Source organism: Symphalangus syndactylus, chromosome 16 (assembly GCF_028878055.3).
Source record: "Symphalangus syndactylus isolate Jambi chromosome 16, NHGRI_mSymSyn1-v2.1_pri, whole genome shotgun sequence".
Classification (NCBI taxonomy): domain Eukaryota; kingdom Metazoa; phylum Chordata; class Mammalia; order Primates; family Hylobatidae; genus Symphalangus; species Symphalangus syndactylus.
This window is the reverse complement of record NC_072438.2, coordinates 59,178,873-59,203,972: the sequence shown is the minus strand read 5'-3', so window position 1 is coordinate 59,203,972 and position 25,100 is coordinate 59,178,873. Positions and strand designations below refer to the sequence as shown.

At 34.2% G+C, this 25,100-nt stretch overlaps 1 protein-coding gene and 1 long non-coding RNA gene across 3 annotated transcripts in view; one reads left to right on the top strand and one right to left on the bottom strand.

The window, feature by feature from the left end:
• HCN1 (hyperpolarization activated cyclic nucleotide gated potassium channel 1) overlaps nt 1-25,100 on the bottom strand; it is a 402,880-nt gene that overhangs the window by 227,750 nt on the left and 150,030 nt on the right. The window lies entirely within an intron of this gene.
• The window catches only part of LOC129464373 (uncharacterized), a 31,364-nt gene continuing 27,550 nt past the window's right edge, over nt 21,287-25,100 (top strand). The window contains exon 1 of the long non-coding RNA XR_008651569.2: nt 21,287-24,827. This is a non-coding gene — a long non-coding RNA (uncharacterized lncRNA). The remainder of the gene's footprint in view (nt 24,828-25,100) is intronic.

Sequence of the window (25,100 nt, the reverse complement as noted above, 5' to 3'; positions counted from 1 at the left end):
GCTGGGGCAGCATCTTTAAGTATAGAAATTAACCAGGTGAAACATGTTGAAAAGAAAATTTCAAACACAGGGAGAAACGTGCAAAATATGAAGCAGGGGAGAAAATAGCTCATTTGGAAAACCGCAAGGAAATTCACTATAACTAGGTCATAGAATGCCAACAGTGCAATATAGATACATTTGCAGGTTAGTCAGGAGTCAGAGCATGATGACACTGGATTGTTTTCCTGAAGGAAACAGATACCAAAGGTCTTGCTGACAGATTTGCTATGAATTTGTGCTTTTCCAAAACTGATTGGTCCTTCACTGATGCCTGACAAATTTATGGGTTTTGCTTTCTTTACATAAATCTGATGATACTATTTATTATCTCCAGTTATTTCAAACATTTGCATTATCTTCCAGCCTCCTTGTCCCTTCCTCTTTCTGGGCATTCTTACCAAACTACTTTGCTTCTTTCTTTCCAGAAATAGATAAAATGTGATGCCACAATTCCCAGTCGACCCTTACCCATTAACTCTCCTACAGTTCACACCTACCACTTCTGCTGCTGACATAATCATAAATATTAAAGTGTTTGACCAACTTTTCTTACGATTCTTTTTCTTTTCTTGGTCTTATTTCACATTGCATGCCTGTATCAAAACATCTCATGTGCCACTAAATATACACACCTACTAGGTACCCACAAAGTTTTTTTAAATAAAAAACTTAAAAAAAGATGAGTCTCCCCTTTCTTCCAACTTTCATACATGTATAATTCCTCAATTTTTGCTCCAGAGTAGATTCCATCCTTTCTAGGTACCCTTGACCTTTCTATACCAATCATCCTTTGCCTAGCTCATTTGATCCACTTCTCCCTCTCAACTGGCCCTATATTCCAGGCAGGAGCATGTTCAAGGCTCTTGCATCTTAACCCAAAAACTTTCCCTCAAACTGCCCGCCTTACCCATACATCAGTTTCCCTATCTTTATGCATCTACCCTTGCTATATAAACACTTTCTCTCCTTAAGTCACTAAGGCTTGGCTTCTGTCTCCTCTATTTCTCTAAACCATCTTTAAACAAAGTAATAAGCAAATCACACTCGGAATCTGTATATGAAAATTAAATATTAACATGTACTGCCCTAGAACTCTACAATATTAGGATATACATATTTTGGAAATAAATTTTATATTCTGTTATTCCCAGCAACATATACAAGCTAACTCATACTTGGTTAGTCTTATGTCAAGCTTTATCCAAAATCAGCATCAAATTTTCCCTTTGAAGTCTCACAATGTTTCTACAATTGGTGCCCATATTCCAACGAACACATAACACTCTGTGAGTGTATCATAATTATACTATCAGTTGAAACATTCAAAAAACAAAATTTGAAATTTGAGCAGGTAGGGGCCTTTAACTTACCTTGTGTGCTCAAGTATTCACACTGTCCAAACCTTTGCCACTTGATCATAGACTTGCTAGTTACTTATTAAGAGACTTTGTAAATTGCTCAACCTCTTCGAACTTTTTTGACTTCCTGTATGCCTCATTCATTTGTTTACTTACTTATTCTGCCAGTATTTTATGGGTGTGCTTTGTATTTAGACATGTGCTATGGTATAGGACATTTTCAGTTCAATAACGTAATTCCAACACTTCGTGTCCTTTATTTTAGCTGGAAAAATTAATGGATTATTGTGAAGAGTGAATGAGAAAAATAATATGTGCAAGCAAGTTACAGAATAAAATTCTAGGTCTTGAGGAAATTATGCAGGGCCTCTATAAGAAGGTAAGGAAGTGGTGAAAGCTAGGCTGGGGTTCTCTATTTTTCATGAATTCAAGATCTGACATAGTATATTCCTAAATGATTAATAAGTACTACCTATATAAATGTCATGTTAACACTTATGAAGTTTTATCAGAACATGGAAATATATAACCAAGTATAACAAACCAAGACAAACACTTCATTTGTCCAACCTCATCTAAAAATTTTAGATAATCACTGAATTTCTAGGCACCTTTATCATGCTTCACAAGCAGCAGATTAAGCTAACACCCATCGTATGTCATGAGTGTCACACCAGCTGCTCCTACATCATGTCTAGCTATCACATCCAGCATTTTACTACAAATCATTTCTTAGAAGAATTCCTTCAGTACAGGCAGAATAAGCACTAGAGGTGCACTAGAGGCAGGGAGCCATTTTTACCCTCCCAAAACCCACTCTCTCTCTCACCAAAACTCTGTGTGTGTGTGTGTGTGTGAGAGAGAGAGAGAGAGAGAATAGATGTGACAAATAAGCTAAATCAAGCTTTGAGAGGATCTTAGACTTCTTTAATATATATAAAATTTGAAGTAAAATCTTCTTATCCATGCTCGTCAAAGTTCTTTGCTAAAACTGTGTGAGACAGTGGCGTTACCAGCAACAGTTTGTTTTTTTTTTTTTTTTTTTTTTTTTTTGAGACAAGAGCCTTGCTCTGTCGCCCAGGCTGGCGCTCACTGCAACCTCCACCTCCCCGGTTCAAGTGATTCTCCTGTCTCAGCCTCCAAGTAGCTGGGACTACAGGCTCGCCCCATCGAGCCTGGCTAATTTTTTGTATTTTTAGTACAGACAAGGTTTCACCATGTTGCCTAGGCTGGTCTCGAACTCCCGGCCTCAGGTGATCCACCCGCCTCAGCCTTCCAAAGTGCTGGGATCACAGGTGTGAGTGTTACATTACATTTTAACACATTTCTTTTTAAGATGTAAGTACTTGTTATCATCCCTTTATTTATTTATTTATTTTTTTCTCAGAAAATCTCTTTGAGGCATGAGAAGAAACTAGAGTATGGACAGCTTAGAAAAGTCAGTGGATTGGTCAAGCTGGGACCTTCATACCATTTAATATAACTTTTAGTCCAGGATAACTCATAAAATGTTCTGCAAGTGAAATGTAAAATATAGAGAGAATCATTCTTTCTTACAATGCAGTATATATTAATTGTAGACTATTTCTCATACAAATTCTTGTAAAATATTTTACTAGGCACACCTTATAAATATACTGAGACTAAATATGAGTTTAGTCTCAAAAACTATTGAGGTTTTGCAGCTCAACTGATTCTGGATTTTTAACTATTTATTTATTTTGCATAATTGAATGACAAATCTGCAATGACATATATGTGTATATATATATATCTTCACAAAACACACACATATATATAAATTTCAGTCACCAAGAATAAAGAAATAATGATGTGTCATGATCATCTGAAAACTTAACTATCTTATATTCTAACAAAAAGTAAACCGACTTAAATATAATTTTCTGATGTCTCCAAGGCCATGATTTTTCCTCATTAATGTAATAGTTTTATATATTCCTTTTATATAAATGAATGTTTTTGCACTAAAATATCTATGTCTTGTGAAAATTTATAAGGAATTGCAATTTTAAGTTCTTTTTTGTGTCTATGTTTCTACCTTTTACTAGAATATATTTACCAATGTGTTTCAATTCAGTATATTACTAGCACAGAGCAGAGAAAGCACTCAATATATATTGATTTAAGTAAAATTAACGATTGGATAAAATAGCTTCATATTCACACTATATATGAGACTGACATATGTCTATGTATATCTCTATGTCAGGAGACAAACAGTATTTCCACATTCTATCCATAGTAGAAATGAAAGGTTTGAAAAACCCAGGTATTTTAATTCCAAATTTTGTTTACTTTTAGTATTTATCTCTTCCCAGCCTACTTTGTTGATAAGTTTTACTCAGACCTATACACATAAAAATGCTAGCATATGCACATACACCTAAAACACACAAACACAGTCTGCATTGTCATTTATAATTTTGAAATAAATTAAAGATTCTAGAAATAATTATAATTTTATAGTATACATGTTATATGGAATATGATAGTGACAAACATCTTCTCTTGAAACAATGTTATGCTTATTGGGAAAATTGTACCATGGATGTTTCCAGGGACAACAATATAGATGCCATGACTGGTGACATTTAAAGAATTTGGGTAATTTAAAAAAAATAATTTTTCTTATTTTAAAATTAGTATTCTAGCTAAGACAGGTAGCCTATGTCCAGCCCTGGCAAAACTCTGGAATTCAGGACAAACAGAAAGTTACGCCATTATCTGGTGGATTTTGACAGTATAAAATATCAATAGCTTAGATCAAAAATTATAGATGTATTCATCTGGAATAATTTTCCAAGATTTTTCAAACTAAGGTGAAATTACAAAATATGGTTTTTTAAATAAAATGTTTATGAAGAATTCTTATGTACTGGTCATAGAAACAAGTGATACTTATGAGGCCTAAACTTAGTGGATAATATGTGGCATGCAAACATATGGGTAAAGGACTTTTGGATTACGGGAATAAATGTTAGATCTGGTAGAACTAACTGGTAAATTATCAACTTGTTATTTTACAATATAGTTTAAATAACCCATAATATCTGTTTAAAATTGGAGTATATTTGTGCAATAATTTATCTCATCTTAACATATCACCTAACCCTTATCAGTCAGCATGGTGATATAGGTCACAAGGTTTGCAAAATCACACAAAAAGTCTTAAAATTAATAACTTGGGCATAGTATCCTTAATTCATTCTGTTAGGGGATGTAAATCATTTTATTTGAGAAAAAATAATGTCTGTTGATAATTTTCTGGAGGCTAACTCCCATTTTTGCATGTTAATTCTCAGCAAGGAAGTTTCTCCCCAATTTACTAAAATTTCTAGTGACATTTTTTCTAGAATTTAACAAAATTCACATCAATAAATGTGTCACTTCTCTTTCGACAAACGTTTGTCCTATTTATCTCATTCTTTATCCTAGGAGTTACTGTGACATAAAATAAAATGCTAACAAAGCGAGTAAAATATCAGGGATGAATGACTAGTAACATTATACAAGGTTTGATAAGCCGACTCAAACCTGAAGAGGTGGCAGCTCAAATAATAACTGACTGGGCAGCAGAAACAAAATGATGACAGTCTTCCGAAGGGCAATATCTACTTTCAGGGAGAAAATGTGTTAAACAATCCTGATTCTACCGTATTATATTTGAGAGAAAATCATATTTTATTTATCATTATATCTCCAGGGCTTAGGACAGAGGCAATGTTCAAAAAACAATTCTAAAAATCTTTATTTTGAAAAGCTAATAGCTAATTTAATGCTATCTCAATGTTACATTTATTTTCCTAAGAATAAGATATTAAAGTACCTGAAAACTCAAATTTTTGTTTCTTCTGAAACAAATTTCACTTTTTTTGTTTGTTTGTTTTATTTTTTGAGACGGAGTCTTGCTCTTGGCGCCCAGGCTGGAGTGCAGTGGCGTGACCTCGACTCACTGCAACCTCCGCCTCCCATGTTCCAGCTATTCTCCTGCCTTAGCCTCCCGAGTCTGAGTAGCTGGGACTACAGGCGCCCGCCACCACGCCCGGCTAATTTTTGTACTTTTAGTAGAGACGGGGTTTCACCATGGTGGCCAGGCTAATCTTGAACTCCTGACCCAGGAGATCCGCTTGCCTTGGCCTCCCAAAGTGCTGGGATTGCAGGTGTGAGCCACCGTGCCCAGCCACAAATTTCATATTTTGTAAAGCATAGAGTTAAGATATGCCCCCTGTGCCTAGCCTTTGATTATGTGCTTCTCTCCCCCATTTCCTAACGACTTCATTATTGGAATTGTCCCCTCAACCAGATTTTAAATTTCAGAGTAGATGCAGCATTTTCTTAGACTCTTCTTCTCCATGCTGTTTGGCCAGGTGGGGTGCATGTAATTTAGTTTAGATACATTAGGAACTTAAAATAACAATATATTGTTTGTATTATTTTAATAATCATGTCAGTCTCAGGACAACTGTACAAAAGATACCGTATCCTTTAGTGTTTACTAGTCACAGTCAGAGGAGTATTATTTGGATAACTTCTTCAAGGTTCAGAAGGCTATAGCCTCACAAATTAAAATCCAAATGCATAGAAAGAATTTTATGACATCTATACTTTATCCTTAACAATGACAAAATGAAGCTGGGTGTGGTGGCTCACATCTGTAATCCCAGCACTTTGGGAGGCCAAGGCAGGAGGATCATCTGAGGTCAGGAGTTCCAGACCAGCCTGATCAACACGGTGAAACCCCGTCTCAACTAAAAAAACAAAACAAAACAACAAAAAAAGCCAGCAGTGGTGGTGCACACCTGTAATCCCAGCTACTCGGGAGGCTGAGGCAGGAGAATGGTCATAAATATATGTAAAGAGGTTCGATATACCTAAAAATCAAGAAATACAAATTCCAACTATTGGGATCCACTATTATTTAATGATTAAACTATCTTGGCTAAAATCTTGACTCTGCCACTCACTAGCCATGTACAAGTTACTTAATATTTCTATGCCTTCATTTTTCCCTTTTTCCTTTTTTTCTTCTTAATATTATATAAATGATAACTATAATTCACAATAAAAATGAAAAGAACTTTAGTTCCTCAGAATAATAATAGCAGCTACCTAATAAAAATACTTGTAAATTAAATAAAATTGTGCTTCTAAATTGTCTAAATGAAGGCCTGGTATATACTAATCACTCAACAAATGTTAGCTATTAATAATGATAAATCATTCCACACCTATGAGATTAACAATAATAATAATAGTTTAAAAAATAAAACATAAACACAAAAGAATGTTGGCTGAAGAGGAATTTTAATGTCCTGCACTGAGAAAAACTTTGCAGTTTTAAAGTAGAAATTGTCAAAATATGTATAAGCATTTATATTACAGTATTGTTTATATCTCTTAAAAATTAGAAACAACACTATGGGTATATACATGTTATAAAATGCAACACAATAAAGTGAATAAACAAATAAATGGAAAGACTCATGCATTTATCTCTCCTTTCTTATATGAAACTTATTGTAGGATAACGAAGTATTTTATAAAAAGGTAGAAAGGAGCACGTGAATCAGAATATGACTGTTTTGCAACCTTTAATAAAATAATAAATGTTGGTCGTGGCTGCAAACATCACAGATAGGGCAACATTCTGATGTAAGTACACACCACCACCTATGGTACAGTCTTGCCAAAAAACAAACCTGAATTTCACTACCAGTTTATAGGAAATAAAGGGGAAAAAGGAATATTTTGAAGTTAGCAAACTCCAGATCTTGAGAAACTCTAAAGGCAAATGAGTAGGTATCTCTAATGAATAAATAGCTAGGGAAGAAGAGAAAAAGAAAGAAACAGAGACACAGAGAGACAGAGATTGCTTTTAGTTCTAGATTTAGCTTAAAATGTATTTAAAATGCATCTTTAATTCTAATTAGAAAAAAGCTTTAAATTTTTTCAAGAAAGACAATCCAAAAATTTTTAACATTGAATATCTGATGAAAATAAACAAATATTCTTAATTATTTTGGGCACAATAATATTTTTATATTTTTTAAATCCTATTATTTTTACAGTTATATATTCAAACATTTCATAATTAAATTATATTCTATTTGTGATTATCTTTATAACCATATGGGGAGGGGAGTTTTTATATGGATGAAACAAGAATACTTAAGCATTGAAAATTATTATTTTTCCCCCCCAACCCAAATTCCCTCCACCCCCTCACCCCCGCCCCAGGCAGAGTTTCACGCTTGTTGCCCAGGCCAGAATACAATGGTGCGATCTCGGCTCACTGCAACCTCCACCTCCCAGGTTCAGGTGATTCTCCTGCCTCAGCCTCCCAAGTAGCTGCAATTACATGCGTGCACCACCATGCCCAGCTAATTTTTGTATTTTTAGTAAAGACAGGGTTTCACCATGTTGGTCAGACTGGTCTTGAACTCCTGACCTCAAGTAATCCACCCACCCAGCCTCCCAAAGTGCTGGGATTACAAGCGTGAGCCACCACGCCAGGCCTACATTTTTTTTATTATTATTATACTTTGAGTTCTAGGGTACATGTGCACAAAGTGCAGGTTTGTTACATATGTATACATGTGTCAAGTTGGTGTGCTGCATCCCTTAACTCGTCATCTACATTAGGTATATCTCCTAATGCTTTCCCTCCTCCTTCCCCGCACCCCACAACAGGCCCTGGTGTGTGATGTTCCCCTTCCTGTGTCCAAGTGTTCTCATTGTTCAATTCCCACCTATGAGTGAGAACATGCGGTGTTTGGTTTTTTGTTCTTGAGATAGTCTGCTGAGAATGATGGTTTCCAGCTCATCCATGTCCCTACAAAGGACATGAACTCATCCTTTTTTATGGCTGCATAGTATTCCATGGTGTGTATGTGCCACATTTTCTTAATCCAGTCTATTGTTGGTGGACATTTGGGTTGGTTCCAAGTCTTTGCTATTGTGAATAGTGCCACAATAAAGATACGTGTGCATGTGCCTTTATAGCAGCATGATTTATAATCCTTTGGGTATATACCCAGTAATGGGATGGCTGGGTCAAATGGTATTTCTAGTTCTAGATCCTTGAGGAATCGCCACACTGTCTTCCACAATGGAACTAGTTTACAGTCCCACCAACAGTGTAAAAGTGTTCCTATTTCTCCACATCCTCTCCAGCACCTGTTGTTTCCTGATTTTTTAATGATTGTTATTCCAACTGGTGTGAGATGGGATCTCATTGTGGTTTTGATTTGCATTTCTCTGATGGCTAGTGATGACAAGCATTTTTTCACATGTCTGTTGGCTGCATAAATGTCTTCTTTTGAGAAGTGTCTGTTCATATCCTTCGCCCACTTTCTGATGGGGTTGTTTGTTTTTTTCTTGTAAATTTGAGTTCATTGTAGATTCTGGATATTAGCCCTTTGTCAGATGAGTACATTGCAAAAATTTTCTCCCATTCTGTAGGTTGCCTTTTCACTCTGATGGTAGTTTCTTTTGCTGTGCAGAAGCTCTTTAGTTTAATTAGATCCCATTTGTCAATTCTGGCTTTTGTTGCCATTGCTTTTGGTGTTTTAGACATGAAGTCCTTCCCCACGTCTGTGTCCTGAATGGTATTGCCTAGGTTTTCTTCTAGGGTTTTTATGGTTTTAGGTCTAACATTTAAGTCTTTAATCCATCTTGAATTAATTTTTGTATAAGGTGTAAGGAAGGGATCCAGTTTCAGTTTTCTACCTATGGGTAGCCAGTTTTCCCAGCACCATTTATTAAATAGGGAGTCCTTTCCCCATTTCTTGTTTTGGTCAGGTTTGTCAAAGATCAGATGGTTGTAGATGTGTAGTATTATTTCTGAGGGCTCTGTTCCGTTCCATTGGTCTATATCTCTGTTTTGGTACGAGTAACATGCCATTTTGGTTGCTGTAGCCTTGTAGTATAGTTTGAAGTCAGGTAGCGTGATGCCTCCAGCTTTGTTCGTTTGGCTTAGGATTGTCTTGGCAAAGGAATTGAAAATTATTGAAGCTGGAGAAGGGTAAATTATAACATTCTATTTTTGAAGACATTTTAAGGTTTTCATTAAAAACTGAATGCATATATATTTAGTTAAAAAATTAAAATGCCAACTAGAAAAGTACACATATGGAAGCTTAGTTTATTAATATTTTTCATATATAAATATGTATGCATATAGGTATATGTAAATATATAAATACACACACATCCATGTTGGAGGCTATTCATAATATTTTTATCATATTCAAATACTGGTATTATTTTTCATCACTCTAATATGACCCTGGGCACCTATCAGAAATAAGGAACATTAGCTAATCAAGCTTGCTTCAATATGTTATTATCCCGACATAATAAAGGTATCATTATGTCTTGGTAAGTTCAAATGTAAATAATTCAAAGTGCAATCTTTCTTATCTTCTCCTTGCTGATGTAACAAGGATAGTATAGTTATGTTCACTGGAATGAAATAAAATTGGCATTTCTTTTTTATATTAGATAAATGATAACTATAATTCACAATAAAAATAAAAAGAACTTTAATTACAGATTACATTTATCTGCTAAAATATATCTCAAACTTAGATTGTAAAATGATCATTTTTCTTGTTTAAGACCCAAGAAACATTTCAGAAACTAATTATGGTATTGCCATGCTTCAAGTGCATATGTTCTTAAGACAACTTACATGCTTTACCCTGGGAGTTGATAAACAGCCACATTTCTTATCTGTCAGCTAAATCAGAGATACCATCTACCACATGACTCATACCAGCAATTTAGAAAATAAAATCCACCTCAAATTTGGTCTTCAATTTAAAATTTCTTGAAAATGTACTGTTACCTCATCAAAATATTAAATAACAACTGATCACATTATTCCATGTCTGTACCTCTGTTTTCTAGGATTTTTTAATTTAATAAAAAATTTAAAAATGCAAAACACAAATGCAAACTGGGTTACAAAGTAAAAGTAAAAAATGAAAAACACAAATGCAAACTGGGTTCATCAATAAGAGAGGAAATTACCACTCAGATGTATTTCTTAATTTTTTATTTTGCTTTGTTTTATTTTATTTATTTTGCTATTTTTATTCATGACTAGGAAAGCCTTTAAAGCCTCTCCTTCAGGAAAAATTGTTTGCCTAAAAGTACAGCTCTGTATAGATATCTGCATTTTATTACTAAATCATTTGTTATTCTCTTTATTCATTTGATATTAATCTTGATTATTGTATCATAAAAGCTCATTGAGAATAGGAAATTCATGTTAACTCTAAAGAAACATCATTAATATATTTATAACAAAAATGTTATGCATTTAGTGGCCTCCAACCTGCATACTAAAAGTGACATTTCTTAATGGAAAAAAAAATTCCACTGTCACCAGCAACAGTAAAGAGATATATTGTATACTGTTAATAATAAGAATTCAGGGGGTCATTAGTTGAAAGACTAGAGGGATAGAATACAATATCAATTTGTAGAAGGAATGTTTCACAGCAAGTCAATTAGAACAGAAATTATGTCACAAAGCTTGTTTTTAATAGCGTATAGACATTAGCATGTTTTACATATTTTTTTAAACTAGGTAGGAAATTTAGATTTCCCATTAACATGGACCACAATCCTGTGAGTGACTGCTCAGCTTATGTGGTACTCCATAGTCTCTGCCCTTTTCCTTCCCTTTCCATCTTGCCTGTCTATTGGAGAGGAACACAGCCAAGTTCCAATTCATCACTGCTATGCAGCTTCCCTGCAATGCTGCCACTGGCACCAACTCCCTCCATCTGGCCTTAGTCTGAGCATGGTTTCCTCTACAACTGTTGCCAGTCTGTTGCCATAGCAGCAGCTAAGAGGACTATGACAGGATGGGAAAAGAATAAAAGCGCACTCCATTTTCATGCTTCTTGTTGAGATTTTGTAATGGTTCCAAGGTCCCACTAAAAATATGATGGAAAAAATAAAAACAGCTTCACCAAAGATACTCACAATAAACATCCTTTTCAAAGAGAAATAACAGTATATAAATGAGAAACATTCAAGCCTGCAAATTGAGAATAAAGGAGCACCCACTCGTGGTCAGAAGGTGACCCACGGATTACACGAATATCGAATTATGAAAATAATAAAGGATAGTTTTTAGGTCTTTGTTAATGAAAGATTAGAAAGACAAGCTATAAACAAACATGTTAGATCAATGTTTGGAAATTCTTCTTAACAAAAAATCTGCGGTAATTCCTTAAATAGCTACATCAATATTTGAATAAATATAAAGGTAAGCATTTTCTAGTTTGTTTATTATAATTCCATGTTAAAAATCATTACCTATATTTCTGATTTAAAGGGACATATAGTATAACTTTATATATGTGCAGAAAAATACATCTTATCTGAATTTCACCAAAAACTTATTTTAATTCTATAAATTCCGAAGATTATCAGATATATACACAAACATTGTCTACAGAAAGGCAACTTACCATAAACAAAAGCACTGAAAATTAAAGGACAATATAAATCAATGAATTCTAATCTTAAGCTTAAAAGCCTACTGTGAAAGCTTTTGGCAAATAGAAATATTACTAACTCTTAAGGTTCATGTGATGAATATTGAATTGGAAATGTATGTGAAAAGGTCATCATGTTTTTCTCCATTCTCCAAATACGATTACAGAAAATTCCCAAAGGCCACTGTATCTTACTTTTGAAACCATAAGGAGTTAGATTACACCACCTGTTTTACAATCCGGGCTCTCCTCAATGTTCACAATTTTCACCTGTTTGTAATTGAAAACCAAAAGGAGTTAGATTACACCACCTGTTTTACAATCCAGGCTAGTCTCAATGTTCACAATTTTCACCTGTTCCTAATTAAAGCTCATGGTGCGCCTCAGCTCACCAACACTTCCTCAAATATTTAGCATTATCTCTGCTTCTATACTCAAACATTAGGCACTGTCTTTTCTGGGAAAAAAATAGGGAAAGAAAAGACAAAGGGTATGTCCTACTTATAATCATGCCACTGAAAAGCTTCAAAACTCAGGGCACCCTCAACGAAAAAACTGACATTTTCAAGCATTCTCATTTCATGTCAGACTTTTCTATATAGAATGTCTGCGATATAATATCAACCAATAATATAAAGCTTACTAATAAAAAAGATGGTTTTAAATTTATGACAGATACATTTGAAACAGATGATGCAAGTATGCTATATTCTATTATTTAGTTTGATAAACTACTAGATAAAACCACAAAGTTGTGCCCAAGGGTTTGGCTTCCAGGTTGAAACCTTGTGAAAGCCAAACAAGCTAAGCCTGGTGAACAAATGGTTTTCATCATCATTTTTATTTGCCATAATTCAATTTATCCGACTATTCAGCCTGCTTGTAAAAAAATACCACTATTATATTCGAGTCTGCAAATATTTACTAAGTTCTTACCCTGCCCAAAGCATGAGTAAAATAATGATTTTCCTTACTTTCAAGTCCTTTAAACATGACTAATACACAACATGCTTCCTTCTTCGAGCATTACAAATGATTACTGGTGAGGTTGGTGTTTAACATGTCAGCATTGTATCAGTTTCTGCTAAATCGATCTTGTTTATTTGTAACTAGGAGTGCACCTCATAGCAGAGCAGAGAGATTGCGACATAATATCTCAGAGGTGAAAGTAACTCAAGAGATTTGGTTGTGTCAGGGAGTTAGACACATTTATGCTCTTTGGGTTACGTAGAGCTGTACGATAAAGTAGATAATATGTCTTTATAAACTTATATATGCTCACAGGCTGAGGAGGAGAGAAAAATAAAGGAAAAAAAAAAGCATTTGAATAGTGCAAAAGACTTCAGTCACCACCACATTCTAAGCCTGCATGCTGCAGGTTGAGCATGAACTGCACTCACGAAAGTTCAGATTCTTCTCAGTTTCTGTGTTCCTCCAACAGCAGGAGCATCTCAGTGGGCCATGTGTGATACCAGTGTTTAAAGATAGGACTCCATTTAAAATGCTCCCAAAATTCAATCCAATTATGTCAACTCATTTTCAACTAGGAGAGAGTGCTATATTCTAATCTGAGAGGCTGGCTATGTTGGAGCTATTGACAGATATAGCCAGTATGTGGCTGTTATGAATATTTTCAAGGAATTTTTTTTCACTATAACAAGATGCAATTTAGAATCTAAAGAATATCATTGAAATACATTTTGTTGTGGAACAAGTAATTATTCTTCAGGCCTCACATGGGCTGGTTCAAACACCATCCAGGCCATACAGCAAAGCTGTGTTTTTTATTCCAAAAATCATCATGGAAACTTCTGATCATTAATCTAGATCCCCTGCTACCTGAATAAGTAGAAGGAATTCCCCAGATATTAGACACTAAAATTATCCTCTCTCAAATGGAATATCATCCATGTAAATTAACAAAATTGAATTATACCAAACACTTCACATCCGACATCATTTTGGCAAATAATAATAACACTTGAATGAAAAGACAACCTGTCTTCAAGAGCTTATGGTCTATCCAAAAAATGGTATGACTTGATATCAAGATGGAAAGTTTGTAGTAGGTTCTCCGGAAGCATATATGAAGGACTGACTAATACCATACGCATACGTAACAGAAAATTTCCCCCAAAAGGTAAATGTTCAGATGAGTCTTCCTAAACAATTATGAGATTTCCCTGCAGATAATAAGAAGTGAAGAACATTTTTTTCAGAAACATGAATGTGCGTATGACATAAGAATTGAGTGTTCAGGAACATTCTATTATATGACTAGAGTATCGTCTCAATAGGGCTGGGACTTGTTAACTTGTTCATTTTCAAATTCCTTCCTAGCTCCTACTATAGAGTCTGGCTCACATGGAATGCTTAATAAATCTTTATTTGATTAGAGGTAAGTGTCTGGAACACATAATCATCTGAAGTGGGTATACCAAATATAGTTAGAATTAGGCTGGAGTGTGATTTGACAGGAAATATTAAATGAAAAATGATTAGAAGAGAAAATTTTATGCCTCTCTCATTTAAGTTTTGGCATCCCAGCCCTGTTGTGATGACTAACTGAAGAATGAGGACCTGATTCTACCATGTTGTCAAACTGCTCTGTGGTCAGCCATCATATCCACATTCCAGGTTGGCAAAAGAAGAAAGGAGTAGAAGAAGGGTATGTCTCCTCCATTTAAGAACAAAAAAAGTTACTTAATGATATCTGTTATATCCCATCCTCAATAGCTGTCACATCTGACTCTAAGGGACCTTAGAAATGTTGAGTTTATTGTTGGTGTCCATATCCAGTTAATATTTAGTGGCCCTATTAAAGGGAACACAATAGAAAATAAATATTGGGGGAAATTAGCAATCTTTTTCTCCCATTTTAATGGATTTTGAATTTCATCATGTAGGTAATATGATGTAAGCAGTTACTTGGGTTAATGATACATTTTTAACTTTATAAAAGTTAATAACACCTCCAGTAGCAGTGAGTATACCTAGTACCTAGATGATGGTTTCTAATGCCATTCTCCATGAGCTCTCCATGGCCAAAAATGAAACGAGTTAAGAAACAAAATAAATAATGTATTATTAGAATATAAGCCAAAGTATAAAATAAATTTCCATGAGTCCATTATAATATAAATAAGTGATTGAATCAAGAGATAAATGGAATAAAAATCTCCTGTGCAGAAGAATTCCAAATAAGTTACGTAGATTCACTCCCCTAAAGAAGATGGAGCAAACTTCCAACCCATTAAGTGTGCGCTGCATGTGGTGACTTCCTTCCAAGATACGATATGGTAAGTGGAGAAAAAGATAAACATTATGGTGGATAAATCTGAGAAACACACCCTCAGGCAGATGATGAAGGTTAACTTCAACGATATGTAATATTCAGAGAATGTACTCTTGATATGAATGTTTAATTAGAGAATGGTATATTACTTCTGTGGCTTTTCTCCCAAAGACTTACAACCCCTTTATAACAATACAAAAATCAGACAAACGCTAATTTAATGACATTTTCTGTAACAGCTTCTTCAAACTGTCAAGGTCATAAAAATTAAGGGAAGTCAGAGAAAATGTTAGTTAAAAGGAGCCTAAGGAGACATGATGACTTAATGTAATGTGGTTTTTGGATGGGATCCCAGAAGAGAAAGAGGACGTTAGACTAAAAAACTAAGCAAATATGAATAAAAGTATGAGCTTCAGTTAAAAATAATCTATGAGTATTGGTTCATTAGTTTGTCAGATGTATCAGAGTAAGATGTTAATAAATAGAAGAAACTATGCACAGTATATGAAAACTATATTTACACATTTTTGGCAAATATAAAACTATTACAAATTAAAAGTTTACTTGAAAAGTTATAATGCTCAATGTAATAAGTTCTACAAAAGGAAGTAGTACTTAGCTCACGGCCCTTAAAGTTAAGGAGAAGATTATTCATCTTTATATAACTTACTACCATCCTGTAAGGCTCTGTGTGAGCAACTAAACAGCTTTTCTAGCTGGACTCCTTCTATCGTCACTTTCTATTTACAAAACCCTATTTTAACTCTCATAAATTTTTGAATAAAAGTATTTCAATCATATTTAATTCATTTTACATATTCCACTAGCAAAATAATTTTTTCCAAAATGCTATTTGCTAGGAACACTGTAATGTTTTCTGAAAACTTAGTGATCTTGTCTTCTGGAATATGATATGGTTAATGCAGTCTACAGTGCTAAAAAAAACGTTGAACAGCACTTATGTCAGATGTAACTCATCTTTTTACTTTTTTTCTAGTTGAGGAATTAACTAATTTCAGGCTCAAATATTAGAAAGCTGGCCCCATAGGGCTACTTTCCAGACCTAACTAGTTATTAACAGATTAGTATGTATAAAAATATCATTTTATTGGTAATCATCTAGTCAATAATTTAAATATAGATTACATAATCTACTATTTTTCTAAGAAAATAATTTTTTAAAAATCATGCCCCATGAATATTTTTATTTATTTGTTGAATTGGCGTTCTTTAAAAAAAATATTACTCTAGAGGACAATGCCCAGGTCATGGTATGGCAATGAATGCCACAGTAGCCATGGTTACATTGTTGAAAAGATTCTATATGAGCACACTCTGAATCATACAGAGGCATTCAGAAGATAAAATACAAAATGTGATTAGAAATACTACCCAGTTGTACCAACTTAAAGTAAAGCAAGCTTGATTTACTAAAATATAAACAAGTAAACCTGATAGAAATGAAAGGCAAATATGAGGTTTTTAGATAGAGTGAAGTAATATTTAATAGAAAAAAATCTTTAGTTATCAACGCCCATTTACAAAGTTCCAACTCATGCAAGACCACAACTTTAAAAATTAATAAAGTACATCTCCATATTTTAATAATGTACAGTTCTGGTGAAATATAGAGACATAAAAACACAACATTATAACATAATGTTGATTATATTTTGAAGACACCCATAGGGTGTTAAGGACACATATGCACAATCCACATATGGCAAAACCCCTAGACTTTGGCATTACCAGTAAACATAAATACATCCAGAAAGTAACTGAAATTTAAATTTTGCAAAAGAATAGTGAAGCAAATATATAACCTACTTCTGTTTTAGAAAAGGGAATTATTTATGATAAAACAAAATGTAAAATCATAATACATACAATTCTGAAGAAGCCTGGAATGAGAGCTCATAGGAGAGTATATATGATGTTAAAGAAGAAGGAGGGGTGCAGGAGGGTATGAAAGAAATATGTAGAGAACACATTTTCCTCATGATAAATATAGAATCAAGATAATTCCTGCCTACATTAAGGAAACTCCATTCAAAGGTATAAACCATCCAAGCCAGACAAAGTAGTTACACAGACCAGGCCCGGACTGGTACTGGTCCCTGGACTGTTAGGAACTGGGTTGCACTGCCTGTGGTGGCAGGTGAGCAAGCACCACCTGACCTCTGACTCCTGTTAGAACAGCAGTGACATTTGATTCTCATAGGAGTGGGAACCCTATTGTGAACTGCACTTGCAAGGAATCTAAGTTGCACGTTACCCTTATGAGAATCTAATGCCTGATGATCTAAGGTGGAACAGTTGCATCTTGAAACCATTGCCCCACCCCTGACTGTGGAAAAATTGTTTTCCATGAGACCAGTCCCTGGTGCCAAAAAGGTTGGGGACTGTGGCTATTGCCCCATTATCTATAAAGCCTCATAGATTTCAGATCCACATTAACGTAGATATATGAAATTTAGAAATTTGCAAGAAGTTCCATAATGATAAACATTTTTAAAAGGACATAAACTGTCCAAATTTAAAGGGATACCAAGGGACAAGAAAACATCAAGCACTGATCAACCTCTTGTTATTTTCTTTGCTGATAAGTTTTCACCTGCTAATTGTTCCCTGAAAGGTATAGGATAGAAACTATATGTCAAAGAAAGGTTAACAGTGGGAACATCCTAAGACCAATGGACAGTCTTAGAATACATTGAATGAAATTTCTCAAAATTTCTTCTCCTTAATTTCTGAGTTTAAAAAAAGCCATAACAATTTATATATCCATATGTCCTATGAATTCTGATTGAAAACCTAATGCTATTATTTAACATTATTAGGAAATAGTATCCTTATTTTTAAAAGTCTACCTCAAATACATTGCACTGTCTTTCCTAATATTTCATTATTGCCACCATCATCCCTTATTTGAATCATGAAGCAGTCTCTTTCAGTATTTCTCTGCTCTATTCCCACAATCTGGCTGTAGCCAGACAATCTTATTAAAATACTGACTTGATCATGTAATTCAAAACCTTTAAGGACTACTCTTCAAATAAAAATTAGGACCAAATTTCTTGCCGAGTTCAAAACCTGGTACAAATAGTTCCAATTCTATTTTTCAATAATTTTACATTTATTTCTACCTCAATGTTTAAGCGTTCTTTATCCGAAAACCAACCTTCCCAAAATTTGTTCCTGCTTGTTAATCTGTCCACACTGAAGTGATCTTGGCCTCATCCTGCCTCAGCTTGGAATTCCTACCCATCTCTCAGAATACACCTGTAGAGGAAACCTTTTCAAGAAAGCCATGAACAGAATACACATTTGGCGAATGTTCATGGGATTAATTTGAAACCTGTTTAGGGTATTTAGTCTAAGAAACTCATGAAAAAAAGCATGCAGACTTTACTTGAATATTTTTGAACTAATTTACTACTTCATGAGGCATTCATTGCAAATATTTCTTCTTTCTGTTGAATTGAAATCTGTCTTCTGGAAATTTCAATCCTTCTATCCTAAAAATCCGGCTTTAATTTGAGTATTTTTAGATGTGTTTATTAATTTTTATTGGTAATATGCTTTCTTATTTATTTCTTTTTTTTTTTTTTTTTTTTTTTTGAGACGGAGTCTCGCTCTGTCGCCCAGGCTGGAGTGCAGTGGCGCGATCTCGGCTCACTGCAAGCTCCGCCTCCTGGGTTCACGCCATTCTCCTGCCTCAGCCTCTCTGAGTAGCTGGGACTACAGGCGCCCGCCACGACGCCCGGCTAATTTTTTGTATTTTTAGTAGAGACGGGGTTTCACCGTGGTCTCGATCTCCTGACCTCGTGATCCGCCCGCCTCGGCCTCCCAAAGTGCTGGGATTACAAGCGTGAGCCACCGCGCCCGGCCTATTTATTTCTTAATTATTATGAGAATTTAGAGATAAGAACTATACAACTAGATGTATGCCTACAAAACCTTTTCATGATATGTAGACCCTATGTGCACAGTTTTCATTTTAACATATCGAGGACAGAAGAAAAATCACAGCTGATGTTAAAATATGTGATAACTGCTGCCACACTTCTACATCAGATTCTGAGAAGTCCATCAAGCTGTAATAGGTTTTCTTTTTTTCTTATAGATAACCAAATTACTTGCCCAAAGAAGCTCTCATTATCAGAAGGTATACTATAATACATTAACTACAGAGTGAGTATCAAACTAGGAAACCTAAAAAACTTAGCATTTTTACCCAAAAGCATCAATAAAGTCGCTGTTGAAATTGCTAAACTCTCATTTATTCATTCAACAAATGCTTACTGAATATCTGTTGATGTCTTAGAGAAACATGAACAAAATCATGTAGCAATAAGTACCACTCAATTCAATTCAAAAGGTATTACACTTTTATTCTATGCAAACCACTGTCTTAACTAAAGAGATACCAAATTTATCTTCATAGTTGTTATCACATACCAGGAATGCCAAGTATATAAGTTATAACAGGTTGGCTCATGTATAAATAAATAGAGTATTCCTGCAATGATACCATAAGAAAATGAGGCTACAATTTTACTAACGTCCCACATAGAGAGAATACAGACAGAGTTCACCTGTCCATCCAGCTACTTTATACTCAACCTATAACCACATTATGAAACATCATATCTTTTCAGATTCTAAGAATGTCTGCTACTGGTTTCATGGCAAATATATAAACTTTGAATTGCAACTTAAAAAAATGTCAAAATTATCCCACAGGATAAAACAAAATATAAACCCATCAAAATGCTTTATTAAATCTACCACCAAAAAATGCCTCTTTCTTTTCAGGAAAAAATACAAAACTGTGATCCACAGAGAATGACCCTTTCTGATATGTATACATGCATGTCAACTTTTAATTCATGATTCTAAATTGGGAAACCTCTAACAGCTATTTTTAATATCCCAGCCCTATTCTTATTTTGCATTTATATCCCTCATATATCTCAACCAGTGTTACTGTTTATTGCATCATTGCACAAATACATAGATCATTTCCATGTTTGCTCTTTTGGAAGGGGTTTCCTCAATGGAGTTGACTTATCCTCCAAATTTGACCCATTCTTTTAGGCTCAGTTCACATCTTCTCTCCTTCTAGCCCTTACCTCCCTGTTTAAACTGAACACTTTTTTCTCCTTAAACTACTAGAGTACTTGTATTCTGGAGTAAAACTTTTGAAATTTGATTAAATACAGTGTACCATCCATATCCCCAGAAGAATGGTTCATATAAAGTGATATATATTTTAAAAAGCTAACTTTTTAAAGAAAGAAATAAGAAGTGATATTTTCTTCTTTTGTTTCTCTTTTTCTTCTAGTCCTTTCAGTAGTTCTTTGGATTCAAGGATAAAATAGACAATATTCATAAATAAAACTTCCTCCAATTAAAATATGCTATAATTTGAATTTGGCAAATTAGTTTGTGGTATTAGATATATTTTTGTAACTCTATTGGAAATTATTTTCCTGGTTTTATAAACTGCTCTCAACTTTGTTAACTCTAGGATTAACTGCATATTGATCCTTAGAATAGTCCACCATAGAAAAATTTGATTAATAAGCCAAAGCTAATTGTGTCTCTGAATATTTTCTATTGTCTTGAGGATTACTGAAGTCTCTCTTATACTTCATATTTGATCAGACTTGGTATCTTATTAAATACTATCAGTTCATACTGTCTTATTACAGCCAGAGTCTATTATGCATTTAAAATTATGATGTTCTTCATATGATGTCCCATATATTATAGATGTGTTAACTTATTAGTTATCTCATTGAAGTAAAAAAATTTCTTCTGCTAAGTTTCTCAGGATAATATTCAAGAGCAGAAGTCCACAGACTCTAGACACAGTTCCTTCTTTATTGATTTATGTATAAAGAGAATCATAGGACTTTGTGGAAAACTGTGTTAGAAAAAAAGTTGTAAGACTGCTTTGAGCCTTTATTGACATATTCTGAAGCCTTTGATTTCATCAATGCTAATAAGCCGTAAGTATAAGTTGCGTGACTTTAATACAGACTCCTGCACCATAATTAAACCATGGCAGTCAGAACGGACAGGAATAATCTCTAATCAGACATAATTTCTAGTGGGGTAAAAATGGGAATACATTCATACTACTCCCTTATTGTTACTTCTTTATTAATACATTGGTCCTACTTTTGGATGAGTTTGTTTCATGCTTTCCTTTGATCCCCACACTATCCCCATCATACACACACACACACATATATAAATATTCATGCATACATTCATATTGTCGAAAACAAAAAGATATTTTCCTGCGTATACATTATCACACAGCCTCAAATCTGATCTTCTGTGGCAGAGATTGTATTCCCAATTTCCTCTTAAAAAAAAAAAAAACATGATTTCATTGGGGTCAGAGCATTGCCAAGATAAAAAAAAAATGTATTTCCCACCCATCCTTAATAAATAGAAATGTCCGTGTGATGTCGGTCAAAATATCGGCTTTGAGCTTCCAAGGAGGTTGACTCAAATAGTCTATACCCTATTACCATTGGTTCTTCATCTTTTCTTCTTTTTGAAGAAAAAACTACCTGAATTACAGCAAAGATCTTGTAAAAATAAGAACAAGAACCACAACCTGAAAATTGTGGCAAAGAAAGCTAAAAGGACATGATAATATCCCCAATGAAATGATGTTGTCCCCATACCAGCTTCTTATGGCCTATCTTTGGACTTCCCTTTATTTGGAAAAAAGCAAATCAAAAATCAATTTTTAGCCACTGTAATATAAGTTACTTGCTATATGTAGTCCACTGCAATTCCTACTGATAACACCTCCTAAATTTTGTCAGAAATAAGAATTTCAGATAAATGAATGTTAAAATTGAAGCAATCTGTTGTGGTTGATGACATTTCACATTTAACTGGCTCACAGCTAAAAGGTGCCAAGTGTAAGTTAATTTATTGATTTGCCCAGAGTGATAGATTGAAACAACTTTATCTTAGAGGATTTACCAGGAGGTTACATCCCTTCGGATTACTGAAACCATAGTCTATGACGTAGAACATTTGGCACATCGATCATCTATTTGCATCAAAGTAGACCCTAAATTGTTGTGGGCAAAATCTTGACTTTGTCTTTGGGCATTCCATGGTTCCATATCTACCAAGCAGTATGAGAGGCCTCTTTTTAAACTTATATCTCCGTCAGTCTCCCCACATTGTTCAAAATGTCAGCTCCTGGGCAGAAGCATGGTGGTGTGGCAGCCTGATCACAGGACTGGCAGGGTCATGCTGGCTACTAGGAAAAATCTCCTGATGGCACAGCGATGACTGGGGGTCTGAGTAAGATAAGCAGAAATTGGAAGAAGATAAGCAGCTTATATTGAGAGTGCAGGAAACCTAAGATATGCACAGCCTGAGGAGAAGGCCCAACGACGTAAATATTGTGACCCTGATGGAAGAGACCATTTTATGGACAATCCCTTCAGGGGCTGAAGAGAATCAAAATGGAATGTGAAGAAAGATGAAAACAAATGAAAAATTCATCCTGGGGATCTATTATTCATTAGAAAACAACAGAAAGAATATAGTTAGATAATGAAGTTCTTTCAGCCAGTAATTTGTTGAAAAGAGGGAAGGGAATCTCAGCATATGGGGAGCAAAAAGTAAACCTGAAAAAAATTAGAAAGCTCTGTGTTACTGTCCAGAAAACAACCGAGTTTCCTAAGCTAAGAAAAACTTTAAAAATGTCTTCATATAAGATCTCAGCAGCCCAAAGGTACTGATGTAAAAGGTATTTATATACATATAAAATGTGCATATATACACATAAATATATAAAATTTAAAACAAATATATATAATTTTCACGGAAGGCACTAAGACCATTTTGGAAGCTGATTGCCAGAACAAAAAGAGGGCCATCAAAATCAAGTTATGCTAGCATAAATTATGGCCATATATATTAATTATAGGAATCATAGCCAATTTTATTAGAAGGAATTTAACGCTTACACTTGAACACCACCACCAAAAAATGTCTGGCTACTGGGAAATGAGAATCTGAGTTTTCTCCTCCTAAGTAATCAAGATAATGAGAAGATCACAGACCACTACAATGAGAAGTTCAAGAAGACGATCAGGTAACACTGAGAGAAGCTTGTGGATCCTGAAAACTGTGTTTATTGTTTACGTTGATAAGTATAGGATACACTCTAAATCAAACACATAAACATACACACACTGTCCCTTCTAGAGCCCTGCTAATTTGTTAGTAGATAAGTCCGAAAAGTAGGCCATAGTAGTTCTACTTTTTAAATGCTGGGATCTGTGATATTGAATTTGTAATATTTTGAGAAAAAAACAATGTGCAGTTTTCTCAAAAGGACAAGCAGTGAGTATTGTGTTTACTTCCCAGTGACATGTTGTCCCCCTCGGTCAACAAAAAGAAATATATGTGGGGTGTGAGATTTTATCACATTAATTTTTAAAAACTATTTATTCAATAATATCTTTCATTCCAAATAGCATGAGATTTTGAGTCTCATTATTCATAGAATCTCATTATTCATTGGAACCTGTCTTGGAAAATCTAGGAGGGACCAAAAGGAAAATTTTATTTTCTGTCTTTTACAAACTTGCTGTATTCATTCATTTTAAAATGTATTTCTTTTTTTTTTTTTTTTTTTTTTTTACCACTTTAGCTCTTATTTGTTAAACATAAAATAAACTTAACCAGGTAGTTAAAAATATTTATAGGTGATTTTTACCTAATAATTAGGTTGGCTTTCTATAAAAACATGTGTTTACCCATAAGAGTCGACAGTAGTTATCTGCATTCTTAGTACCTGTAAGACTTGAATTCATTGCCACAAAATACTGATCAAAATCTTAGTGGATAAAAATAATATTTATGTATAACATTTATGAATAAAGATATTATGGGCATTAATCACTATATGATCAAAAGTATAAGCAGTTCACATATGTGTGCTTAGGTTGGTCCATTCTGTCACAGCACCTCATCTATATTGTTTTGCTTAGCCTGCTCCCATTGGAGTAATCTTTATTGAACATTATTTGGGCATTACTGCATTGGTCATATGAGAATGTGGCACAAAAACGTCTTAGGAAACTCATTTTTAATTATCTGTAGGAGCATATTGAAAGCATTGTTCATTGCATGACATGCTTATCTCTTCATGAGGATTAACTGGAAATTAATATTTGCATCTGCTCCAGTCTCAGTCTTTGGAATATGTGTATATCACCTAGTAATTGGTTTGTATTTAACTTATGGACACTGATTTATGCAACTTGTCTTATTTAGCCTACCCATTGTCTGTTACAAAGCACAGAACTGTATTTGTTATCCACCTAGTGCCAGTACATTGCAAATTATAATATTTCATGTACTGATCTTATTTTCACGTTCACTTTCTTTCCCTGACCCTATTATCTTTTGAATTTCTTTACATATTAATTTTAATATTATTCTATGATGCTTATTTTATTAACTATCCAAGGTTTCTCTTTTGTAGACAAGCCAGTATATAGCAGCATCTTAAAAATAAACATTCATCTATGCATTCATTCAGTAAGTATATATTGAGGACTTACATTATGGCAAAGCCTGTATAAGGTGCTGGTTTTACAATGGAGAATAAGCAGCTTCAAGGAACTTCTTTTAGAGATGAAAAGACATACTACTCAGGCAAGTCATTATAATATAAGTGTTATCACATGTACAATGTCCAGTAGTAGCATAAAGGATAAACAAGTCTCTTTTAGAAGACAGATGCTGTATCAGTCACGGCCCTGCCAAGAAAAGCATGTCATATGCAAACCAGATGCTTTCCTCAGAGTTTTT